We start from the raw sequence: 10,880 nt of genomic DNA, 5'->3' as shown, positions 1-10,880 counted from the left end.
TTCTTTAACGATCGAATTAAAAGCGGGCCATTTGAGGGAGTCAACTTCCTCCACATAGCTGTCCGACCTTCTGCGTGCGAAAGGGCACAGGAGGGTGGCAGATAGCGCACGCATTCAATAAACCGAAGTCTGCAACAGTACCGGCACAAACGCCGATACCTAGAAAAGACGTAATCATAGATGGTATGTCTAAGAGTCCATCTTTTCGTCTATGGATCGGATGGATGTATTTTATGAGATCCTTATGCGTGAACGGGACATCCCGTACACAGCAGTGAGCACTCCCACTGGGAAGCTCTGGGAATGGCTAGTAATACCAAAGAGGCTTAGTAACACCCCTGCAACATTCAACAGATGCGTAACGGATCTGTTGAGACTGGTGCGAGAAGTCGCACCGAGTTATTTCGACGATGTATTCGTCCATAGCCGGGCTATGGACGGAAAGACTGACGCAGAAGTTCATAAAATTAACGCTTGTCAGTTTTTTACACTTATGCGAAAGCATGAGCTGTACGCAAATTACAAAAAGTGTTTATTTGCTGCAAGCGAAAATACCACTTCTTGAGTGCATCGTCGGTAAACACGGCGTGCGCCCTGATCCCGGGAGATCAAGGCAATTGCCGACTGGACAATTTCAGTCGAGGTCAAGGGACTTAAGAAGTTCCTTGGTTTAGCGGCGTACTTGCACATGTACTCTCGCAATTATGCAGAGATGATAGTTCATCTCTCTCGTCTCTTGAAAAAAGACGAGAAATGGTTATGGAACGCTAATTGTCAGCGTTCGTTTAAAGGTATCAAGCAAAGCTTGATGCAACCGCCCATATTGGCGATTGCAGATCAAGACAGACCATTCCATGTGGTCTGTGACTCCAGCGATTTTGCAATCGGCTGTGCGTTAATGCAATACGATACGTCGGCGCGAAGCGCGTTGTCCGCTACCAATCACGTCAGCTGCATCAAGCTGAACGCAATAATCAAGTGCAGGATAAGTAATTTCTTGCCACGTGATATGCACTGGCTAATTTTGGGACAACCTTCTCGGAGAAAAACCGTTCATTGTAAATACGCACCATGCATCATTACGGACGGCCGTAATAGCCCATAGATCTCGCAAAGAATGGCATGGTGGCTATCCTTCTTCGCGGAGTATAATTTCTACGTGGAATATAAACCAGGACGACTTAATGTCGTCGCTGATGCGTTACCACGCCGACCCGATTATGAATTGACTGCGTACTCCAACGGTGAAATAATCCCACTAATTCCAACAATCATTACGAGTATTACGTCATCAACTTTGATTGATGACATACAGGAAGCCTACACAGAAGATAAAGACCTTCTGCGTCTAAAGGATCATCCGTGAATTAATCCAACAAATCTTTCAACGATCTCCCGGCTTTATATCGATCGTCATCCGATCGATACACAACACGCAACGCTTACTGTACTACACAGCCGTTGCCGGCGACACTCCACGTATCGTCGTCCCAAATCCCAATGATTTGCGCTTACGAATCATGTACGAGCGTAACGATGCACCGACAAGAAGGCATTGTGGACGTGAGAAAATTTATCTCATCGTAAATTGCGACTTTTACTGGCCCCGCTAGATCATTTCGTGCGCAAGTACACTCGTTCTTGCAAGGTATGTCAAAGGTGAAGCCTAGCCCTTCATCTCGAGCACCTATTCAACCCCTACCACTTCCAACAAAATGTTGGCGGTCCGTATCGATGGGCTTCATCTTCGAATTTCCTGAAGACGATCACAAATTAATGGAACTCTTGTTTTTATAGAGAAATTCAGCAAGATGGTAAATTTTATTGTAGTAACAGAGTCAATCACGGCTCCGGGCTGTGCCCGTGCCTTTATCGACACTGTATTCAAACTCAAGGATTTGCCCAGTGAACTAGCCTCGGACAGAGATTCACGGTTCACGGCGGAGATTTAGCAATCCGTGTTTCGATCTCTCGGAACACAGCTGACTCTGTCAACTTCTAATCATCCAGAGACTGATGGTCAGGCGGAACGCGTAAATCGCGTCTCGAAGAGATACTTCGAGATTATGTCCAATCATATCCAAATTAAAGCGAGTTTTTATCGATGGTCGAGCTCGCCATCAACAATTCGGAGCATGCGTTTACAACGCATACCCACCCAATAAGAGGGATCCTCTAATTTAAGGGGGGGATGGACTCGCACAAGCAAAGCCATTTTTGGCTCATGATCATCACGCGTCTATGTTTCCAACGACGCGAATGATGTCGATGTCGAAGCAATCGACATCGAAGATGAGAAAAATCTCATGGCAGTGCGCACAAAGCGCACTGAAAAAAGACAAAACAAATGAGTCAGCAGAGGAATTCCGGCTGGATCGAGAATCAGTAATCCGTTTCGTACAGGATTACATTGCCAATGCTAAAGACCGTCAGAAACGGAACGCAGGCAAACATGGAAGAGCAAATATTTTTCATTTACAATTAATTGTCTAGTACTACTCTCGACGGTAAATTTACCTAAGCGTGTAGTCACTAATGTGGATAGCAGTAAACTACTACCCAAATTCATTGAGCCATTCCGTGTACTGCATCGCAGAGGCAATGCGCACACAATAGAATGGCCACGTAGGATGCGAACGCATCCTTCAATTTTCGTTGGCCGGCTCCGCCCGTATTATTAGTACGCGGTTTCTTCCGAGGACGGATCTGACCACCCTTTTCAAGAATCTCTAAAAGATTTCTTGTGGTCACGAACCAGATCCTCATACTGAATCTGGAGATTCTCATGTCGGGTGCGAAGATCCTCTAAACTGCGATGAGCTGACGACAGCTCATCACGAAGAGCGTGATAATTCCGTTCATTCTCCAACATTGAGTACGCACTCTTCGAACGGTCTTTCAACCGCTCGATATGGTGTGAGACTGCACCGTCTGCTCGAACGAGCGACGTTTGCCGCGCTCGTGGTCAAGTCCCTCCTCCAAATCAAGGAGGATGTGGTCGAGTTTGTCGATCTTTGACTCTAGATCCGACACACGGTTTGGATCTTATTTTTCCTCCTCCACCACAATCATTGGCGGATTCCCACGGTGGTCAACCTTTCCTTGTGGAACGTAATCTAAACCATAATGATGTGAAGGGACAGCGAACGTGTTATCTGGTTCGCTGGCGCGGTTATCCCCCGTCGCTTGATAGCTGAGAACCTCGTTTCCAGCTGGTTGTTGACGTTGAGGGCCTCGTCCGTCAGTGTAACGAGACCCACGATAGATCAGAAGGTCTATCGGAAAACACCCGCCTTTGGTGCTTGTAAATTGATTGCAAAACATCAATCGCATCGCGCATCTCGATAAAGACGCGAGCACTTCCCCAGGGCGAAGAATGGAAATAGACATTCCCCATTACTCGTTTCGTGTTGTCAACACAACACGGACGGGGATCACCCCAGGTGAGGCATGGAAGTCCTGTCTCACGTGACAACCGATGCAATTTATACCTTGCAATGGTTGGAATTCTTTTCTTTAACTTAACGCGAATCGCGTTAAGTCTTTTGAAGCCAGCCTTCGCTTCCCATTGCGAATAAACACGTCTCCAGGCTTGCATCGGCAAGATTTTATTTCACTTGTTGTTGCCACCATACCAACGATGCTTAAGAAAACATCGAGGTATAGTCTTCGTCAGCGCGAAAGATTTCCGCGCTGAGGCCATCCAACTTTGTCGCAATGAATATATGATATATATTGTGAGGTGTAGTTTTTCCAGACAAGCTACTGACTAGCCATTCGGGCAAAAGACACGGCTTTTCTCAAGGGCAAGACGAGACATTTTATCGTCTACGCTCCCCTGAGTGATACCCACTGAAGCAGGGGTACCACAAGAATTTTTATCACGATGGCTTAAGCCACCATCATCACCACGCACAGAAATAAGTGCGGGATGACAGCACGTGAGACGGTGCTTGCGATGAGGAATCATCTTCGTCGTCTGAACCAAACATGGTATAGCGAAAGCTATTATTACGTCTATCCGATTGAGTGCCCTCGTTCGAAGGCTCATAGTCAGCCGCCTGACGATGATCAGGCGACTGTTCTGCTCTCCCTGAGTCGGCCATTTCGTCCGACTCACATTTATAGTCGACCTTTAAAGAGGGGTCACATTCACGTGGTGGCTCATCACGTGCAACCGCAACATTTAGTGTTGTCTGTGAAGATGATACTACGGCAGACGCCCTGTCTGCCGCAAAAGACAACAATGCGTCGCCCGCGGCTGTGTTTACCACAGCCGAAGGCGCCGCACTATTCACATACCGCATGCACTTGTTAACGATGTGATAGAATTATAAATGATGGTTCCGACCAATCAACATCGTCTTTAATGAAGTAATCTTATAGTGACAACTCTGTTTAATGACATTCAAAGTGATTGATGTTTAAGGGAGATGTGATGTAACCGGGTGTATCGTTGCATGAAATTAGCAGTTGAAAATTGTAAATTAATATATTATCTAAAAGGTAGATAATGTTTGGAGACTATTTCTTTACATGGTAATGTTCGGAAAGCTTATCTATTGGTAGATATAGGCCATTATATCTACTTTCTCCGCGATCGAGTCAGCGCTGAGCGCGCGCTACGAGAGAGACAGATAAGACTTTATTACATGTTTTGTATACGTATATGATTAAGTTAGGATTATACAGAAAGGAACAGAAGAACTTTATTATACTAAATACAATTTTAAGAAACCCTCTTTTAGAGCAAGCGTTTTTAAGAGAGTTTCCCCCTTCACGTACTAGTGTACGTGAAGTGACGTGTGGCACCACTCGCACTGTAGCAGTGAGAAGTGGACTTGTACTGAAGCAGTATAAGTCGACAGTGCCCGTTACACCCAGGGGCAGTCTTGTCCGTTACACTACTCTCGTGAGGATAATTTAGGTGTGTGGCTAAAGCGGTTCCTGAATTTAATAAAGGGGGGCCTGATGTTCGACAAGCCACTAAAGACGATTCTAAAGGAACAACTGTTGATTTTTGGATGCATTGGAATGACCCATTCAGTGAAAGTTTTTATAGAACATTTTAATCCGAGGAGAATGTGTGGCTACACCAAAAAAGGTGTGGCTATACTGGCTCCCTTATGAATTTATATATCTCAAACACCAATTAGCATCAATAAAGAACAATAAAATAAAATCTCGGTATGTTAATAGTCTTAGAATTATTCTATTTTGAATGGTTCGCTCAGCGTTTTTCTTTATTTTCTTTAATAATAAAACATTTACATTTTTGACGCGAGCAATGATTGCACGCTAAATGACATGTGCTAATAATGCTAACTCTAACAGCTTATAATAATAACTTAAAGGACTTGTTCGTGCCGTTGAACATGTGCCGGTCACACAGAATAAACACAAAGTACGTAGTTGACACAAGAGGTAGATTATTAAAATAGAATTAAATATATATAGCAATCTATACCCTTATGCCTTGCGCTATCACAAACAGCCTTGCTAAATGTATTATATGCAAAACCGACAGTGGCCGGTTTCGTAACGGTCCATGCGAAGTCAATACTCCGATGAAAGTTTCAAAACGGTCCATCCGAAACCAATACTCCTCCTTGCTAGTCGATCTGACGCCTCATTTAGTAAAATAACCCCAAGAATGATGGAGCTGCGCAATCCAACAAGATCGCGCAGCTCCGTCATTCTTTGCGCTAGAAGTGACTTGGTCAGCAGATCAGCCTTCATCAATCAAGACTCCACGTAATCAGACTTGACGATTCCCTTCGTAGGGTAATCACGAATGTTTATACCAGTGCAGTCACGTGTTTTGCGCGTACCATACTGTCTTCAGATTCAAGCTGCCTAATCGAACTCAATTGTTTATCATTGTGCACATAGGTTCTGTTACGATGAAACCAAATTCGCGCACCAGCCCCCTTAGCCCAAGAAGCTCACGTCCGACATGCGAGGCAGACGTAAACTCTGCTCCATAGTTGACAGGGACGCACCTGTTTATTTCTTACATATACAATATATGATTGCACCATCAATGGTAATAATACCACCACTTACTGATTTTTATATCATCTTCATCTGCAGCGTACACAGTATTACTCCAGCAGCTCAAAATAACACTGTTGTCCAAATTTTTGGTCACATCCATTCCCAGCTCCAGTGACTTCGTTTGCTTGAGGCAGCGAACGATTCGTTTGACAAGCTTCCAGTCGCTCACGGTTGGCTGGTGTGTACGCCGCGTTGCCCCAAGAACCGCAAAGCTGTGTCGGGTCGGGTGCAGCGGGCGATCTAAAGCTGGCTTTTCACAAGCGACTGGAAGTCTTGCACTGTTAGTCCCTTGTCGTCCTTCTCGTACTCTTATAGGCCCGCATCTTCGCAGTATGCATTGTTTCGGTACTGATTGGTCTATGAACACCATTAGCTTTAGCGAAACTAATTTGTAATAAAAGCTCTTCAATTGCTGCTTGTTCATCCAAAGTGTACCCATCATTCTTGTCCAGCTCAATGCGCATGCCAGAAATTTTCGGACCCCCTAGAAGGTCCTTAATAGACAGGGCCCCGTAGAAAAAAATCCTATACTAGCGCGACAGAAGATGCTATTACCAGCAAATCGTCAACGCAAACGCCAACGATTGTCATATCGGATACCAAACGCTTAAAATATAAGAACATTTTGAGTCGTACATCGCACAAAGCCAGCTTCTTCTAATTTATCATGAGGCAGCCGACTCCACAATCTGCCGGCCTGCTTTTAGCCCGTAAAGAAACTTAACGAGTCGGAAAGCCAGACCTTTCTAAACATCCACGTTAAAGTCCTTTGTATCTCTGTAAGGCAATGCAAATTCTTGTGAAATACTAAGGTTAATCTCCATATCCTTGTCCTCATCTGCCTTAACATAACCGATACGATGTACCCCTGCTTCGCCGGCACTCCCTAGCGACGCACAAAACCAAAAACAAGCTTAACAGTGCTTAATTTCATGACCACCGCAAATATAAGCCCTTAATCAATGTTGTACAGCTGCTCGTTATCGTAGGCTCAGGTCTGGCCTTGAATCGTACAATGGCGCCATTGACGTCTGTATAATTTATACAATCATTTCGTGTGCAAAACGTGACTACCCTTGGGTGGCACAACCACAGCCCAGTACGCCATTCTTGTTCAAGGCACCGAGCTACTCCTTGACGGTAATAAACCACTTGTCCTTTTGACTGCTGCGCATGGCCTACCCATAGTTCTTCAGTTCAGCCTCTCTTACGCTATTCACCACAGCGCAAACTTGTAGATAGGATTTAGTATTTGCTTTCTCACCTGAAACCTTCCTGTTTGCCTTTTGTATGACTGCACAAGTTCCATAGGCATCGCGCGTCCAAAAACTCCTCCGTCCTCGGGATTTGCCACACCAATTTGTTCCAATCTCGTTCACTGGAGTGGTCAATCTAGTCGCTATTTCTTCATTTCCGAGAAGTGAACGTCTGAGCTATTCATTTTGTGTAGCCTTTAGCATCTCGATATTCCGGACATGCTGAGTCACAATGGTATATCTTTCTTTTGGAAAATACATTCCATAGCCCTTAGTTTCGTCACTTTTCCAATAATTATTCCAGTTTGCCTCTCTCGCCCAGAGATTGTATCTCATGTCGCAGTGTACCTTACATGCTGAATCAAAACCCACGATTTTACAAATTATAAGCGTATTGTTCGTAAGCATTTGTAGTGGCGACTGCAGCCTGCATTGACCTTACTGGGGCTTCTGTTCTGAATGTGCGCCGGCTATTTAGCGGCGCCCCCCAAAACCTCAAAAGTAGCCACTAGCAAATATCTCTTCCGCAACATGTTCATTGTAGTGCGGTGCATTCTTTCGGCCTTTCCATCACTAACTTGATCCTTGGTACGCAATACCGGTTTCCTTGCAAAACAAATCCAGCGTCTGATACTCGCCGCCTCCGTCTGTTCTGAGGACGTGTATCCGACACTTAAAACTGTTGCACGAAGAAAGTCATAAAGTGCTTAAACTTTTGAGCTGCAACACTCTTGGTTTAAGTCCGAAAAACACTGCAGTAATTAGTGCGATGGTCGATGAAATTCAGCCATGTACCGATTACCAAGGCGATCTTTCGGTGTCATTGGCCCCTTTTAAATCTGAGCAGATCGCCCCGCCAATGACGTCTATCGGCGAGTAGCCTCCCGTATCGATGCGAGATTGCTAAATCTTAGTCTATTTTCTTGCGCGCAAGCTAGGCAATTTGCACGCTGAACGTTCGTAGGTACAATTTTAGAAGTAAGATCCTTAGCCATGCGCATGATTGTGTCGTAATTCAATGTCTCCAACGTCGGTTAAAGTGCATCAATGATCCTTTTTGAGCTCTTGCGACACCTTTGCCTAGGTTTTTTTTTTTTTTTTTTTTTTGGGCAATACCGGACAGTAAGACGTCGCCATTACTCTTTGCACGATCTTAGTCTAGCGCACGCACAACTAGGACATTATTGTAGGTCTCGACATCAAAAATAGCAGGTTCGCCATGTATTCCGGCGACCGCGCGAAGATGCCCGCGATAAGTAATACCATATTCGTTAGCCTCGAGTAGACCGTACGAAATGATATTCCCTTCCAATTCTCTGCATAACCATCGAGTAGTCGCATCTTGACAGCCATTCCTTAACTGTTACGCTGATTAATTCAGTGTAATGACTCGTAATACGCAGTGCTCCTCCATCAGCGGTGACATATTTGATCACACAACCCTCTGCGTCCTCCAGCAAGTCAACCTTGTAAACAAGATGATCAATTGAGCCGGTGTCTAGCACCCATATACCCTTTTCATTGCTTGTCCCTTGAATAGCCAGTGCGAAAAAAAATAGCTACTCAAGACTAAGAAAATCCTCTTCTCTTATCAGGCATGACGCCTTGAGATGTCCCGTATTTCCACACTTGAAACTTGCGCGCATCTAATTTGCCAGCCTGTACGTTACTGACAACGTCATGATCCATTCTGCCAGTCTATACGATACTGACGACGTCTCGTCCAAAATTTCTGGTGACCAATAATGTCAACCTTTATGTCTTCACTCCACAAAAAGCCGCATGCCCTTTCTAGAAAATGTATTGTCGAGCAAACTTTTAACCCCAGGATAAGAAACTGCTCTTTAATGTTTGACATAACTCTTTACCGTCGAAAGAGCGAATATCCAGCTCCCGCTGACGAGTATCCGGCACACGCTCCAACTGAGTTTCGGGTGCATACTGCTGTGGCACTAGCGGTTGGTAAGCTGGTTGTGGCTGAATATACTGAGGTAACGGCGGCTGTGGTGCATGTGCCATTTCCACGGTGGCAGTTGCATCAGCGTATCCACGTTGGTGCACGCCACAATACGTGTTTGGCGACACCCTTAAGACACATGCCCATGCGGCGTTACGTCAAGTGCCTCTCTGCTCATAGGCTTGCCCCTCCCGGCACTGAGCCGAACAAGCTGACCTCGAGGCCATTCACGCGCTCCTTCTCCTCGTGTGATACCTCCATGCGATCAATTCGCTTATTTAGGCCCACAAGGAGGTCAAGCAGCCGCTGTTGCATATTCCCTTGATCTCCCTTGACCTCTACGTTCTCTCCTTGAGCGTCGGCCGATTCACGACCGGCATTTGCCATCGGTTGCTGACGACCTTCGTGGCCAGCAGCCTCATCTTCGCCTTGGCTCATAACCTGTTAGACACAAAAGGTAAATAAGAAAAGAAGTAGAGGTGATTACATTTTGCAATTCCTACCTTAATGCCTTGCACTATCACAAACAACCTTGCTAAACGTAATCTGTGCAAATGCGAGAGTGGGCGACCAACGCCGGTTTCGTAACGGTCCATTCGAAGCAAATTGTCCGATGAAAGTTTCATAACCGTCCATCCGAAACCAATAGTACGAAGGAAATATGCGATGCAAATCATACTTGTACTCAACATACACCTTGAGGCGAAAAAATCAGATATGACACTTTTATAGTGTGTTCTATCATAATTGCAAGTCCGTGGACTTCCGTGCAAGCGCTGCCTAAAAAAGGCTTGTCATTATTGGTTGCTTGATGTTAAAATTATTTTTGAAAATAAATTTTCTTGTGGTAATTCGTTTTTTAAACAGGTTTTCTCTTCTACATAGTGCACTGCACCATTCCTAATCGCCATTTTTAATCGCCATCCCTCATCGTTTGTAGCTTTGATGGGTGAAGCCCTTCTTGCTGCACCGGAAGCGAATGCATAGACCGTATTTTATTGCCGAAGCAATAAATCTCTATTGACTACAGCTATCATTGCATTAGCTACGTGTTCGTTTAGATATGCCTGCACTTAATTAAAATAGGACATCTCTTCGTTAGAATTGACAACTTTACAAAAGTGAGTTTGACATGAGCTGAGATCCCAAGCCCATACGACTCGCGATTAATCTCTAACTTAGATCCAAGGTGGTGGCTTCGAGCCACGTGGGCATCGCCCATGTATAAAAAAGCGGATGACGTTACTCTACGCTCGTTGTAGGCAGGCACGTCGAAATGCGGCCACGCTCTGCTTAGGCACACACCCTAGCACAGCGAGGAAGCGGTCAAACCTGCTTCTCTTGCGTGCAGAAAGGCAGTTGTGGTGGGCGCGTTAGCGACCTCACCCAACACACTAAGAACTCTGGTTAAGTGTCGTCACGGGAGTGGTAATCCGTCTCCTCGTGCGGACTTACCAAGAAAGTAGTTTTCAGACTGATTTATATTTTATAGAATTAAATACAAATACCTATTTAATTAATTAAAATGTTATCTCTATATGTAACGGGGCACTGCGACTTGTACTGTTTCAGTACAAGTCCACTTCACACTGCTTCAGATGTGAGTGGTG

Source organism: Bremia lactucae, linkage group LG3 (assembly GCF_004359215.1).
Source record: "Bremia lactucae strain SF5 linkage group LG3, whole genome shotgun sequence".
NCBI classification, from domain to species: domain Eukaryota; phylum Oomycota; class Peronosporomycetes; order Peronosporales; family Peronosporaceae; genus Bremia; species Bremia lactucae.
Note: the sequence above shows the minus strand (reverse complement) of the source record.